Genomic DNA, 2460 nt, shown 5'->3' on the forward strand with positions numbered 1-2460 from the left:
GTGGGGATGGACCATCCATTGGTCAATACTTATAACTCACTGTCCTTATAGACGTGATTGATATCATCCTTAGTGTAAGTATATCAACAGCAAATTAACTAATCGCAGCAGTAGCGGATCAGATAGGCTCCACCTGACGTTGTTGATCTGTAAGTCGCGTATTTCTTTCATGATTATTAATTGCTCGCTGCGAACTCTGATATCCAAGATGGCTCCCTTCCCGCCCTCTGTTGCTTATTTTGCGCTGTCACGCTCTAGAAGCATTTATATAGATAAGGATACAGTCTAATACAAGAGTACTAATAAATGCTATATGATATACACCTTGCTTATACCCGGTATGTACATTGTAAAAAAAGTACAGGCTGTGTATACTTAAATGACTTCACTATATTATTAACTATTTTTATATGGATAAATGCCGTCAAGGCCAGGAGCGTATCTGAGTCTGTGGTCGGGAGGAGGGTGGGGGCGGGTGGGTGAGGCTGGAGGGGGCGAGGAGAGGGGCGCGTGACAGGGGCATCTAAATCAGCAAAAATAAACGTTCAGTCCTTTTTAAAAGAAGCATACCATTAGAACCGCATTGATTATGCCACAAGTGTGACGATATATCAGCAGCTAACTGTGCACTCTTGTTGTTATGCTTAATATATGTACATTACCTTATAGCCAAACGCATATTAGTTTGTCCATTATGATCACTGGCTGGTTACTGTGAAAAGTTTCTAATTGAATATCGCGAGACTCGCAAGAAATCCGAGCTTGACTAAGCTACCAGCCGCTACACTGATCCGACTCCGCGGTGATTAAGGGCGATCACGATATGGATCTTGACGAGATGTTCTTAGTTTGGCTGCGGAGGGCTTAAAGATTGGCTCTGAGAGGTCATTTTGGCCGATCGATAATTTTGATATCGGGAGCAGCATCGGTCGGTATTAGCTGTCGGCGGCCGTTATCGACGCGATCTTCGAGCGATAGGTGCCGTCAGCCATCCCGACCTCGACGCCCTCGCCTTGAACAGTAAATTGACCTACTTCACATGAGCGATCGCGCTCATTGGTTGAACTACGCATTCGAATGGAGTGGCATTCGGAGAACCATGGGATAATTCACTCCGACGCTTAGTACCACTTGCTAAACATTACCGCTTGGAACGCCGACCTATAGGCGCGCATGCGTTTTGCGACGCAACTTTGAGTCGGACAGTGTGCGGTGGCCTCCCGATCGATCGGGATCGGGTCGGATAGTGTGCGGGGCGTTAGTGCTGTGCACAGTGCAAAATCGGATAGTGTGCGGCTAGCATAACTTGTTTACAGTTTCGAAACCGCATACGGCGAAACGGGTGTGATACAGATTTATAGTGCACCGGACATTTCCGCACGCATGCTCGGCCGTACGCAATGCTAGCGATAGTACAGTACCGTAACTGTATACGTAACAGTAGCTCTGATTGTAATGAACGTGGAATCCACGTACGGACGCTAGTGATAATGAAGTAGGCTGTGTTGGGGGCCAACACTATGGGGGGATCACGGACTAACCACGGCCACAGACTAAACATGGAAAGCAGACGGCACTACGCGTATTTACGTATATTGGTCAAACGAATACACCCGTGTCCGAAATTAAAGACATGTGGGTACCCGTTCATTAGCACCCACGTTATTTACTTGTGCCTCAATACCAAGAATACACCCAGAGATACATTTTACTAGCTCATTAGTCGTTATAAGCATCCCGGGACAAACAATTCTCTGCTCAACACCTGTAGCAACATGTGACGTCACCTAACCGTTTCGAGGCTATTTTGCTTGGCAAGCAATTTAGCATTGGCGCCAGATTACCAGATTTACGAATTTCAATTAGACATTTCTTAGTAATTAGCAGTGATATTGGACAAACTAATACGCGTTTGGCTATAAGGTATATGCACTTATTAACTACACAAGGTGCCAGTTACTGTAGCATTCGTCAACTTTGCATAATCAAAGGGCCTATTATGCCTTTAACAGTCAACAAATCTATGTTTAACCCTCTTGAGGGTCAAAAGGTTATCAGAGACTTACTCTTCGCACGTCAGCGGAAAGTATATTTCATCGTTCTTTCAATAAAGTGATAGAAATGGTAGGTCAGCGCTGAAACAAAAAAGTTTTGCACTCGGTCCGTTAGACCATGTCCTTCCCCCTCCATTGACACGTCTTAACCTTTGACCCTTGACCCCCAAATTCGACATCCCGAGTCCTTTTCGCGATCCTCCCCACCCCTACGTCACGAATATCAAGACCGTACGTCGAGCGGTTAAGATTTGTGCCCAACTGTTGACGGACGGACAATCATGCGATTCTACAAGCTGCATCCGACTTCGTCAGCTAGATTTGTAGGCAAAGTATATATAATAGTGTGTATGTAGAAGATGCTCTGGATTATGTCCATTAGAACGATAATAGATACTAGTTGGAT

Source organism: Priapulus caudatus, unplaced genomic scaffold (assembly GCF_000485595.1).
Source record: "Priapulus caudatus unplaced genomic scaffold, Priapulus_caudatus-5.0.1 Scaffold11, whole genome shotgun sequence".
NCBI classification, from domain to species: domain Eukaryota; kingdom Metazoa; phylum Priapulida; class Priapulimorpha; order Priapulimorphida; family Priapulidae; genus Priapulus; species Priapulus caudatus.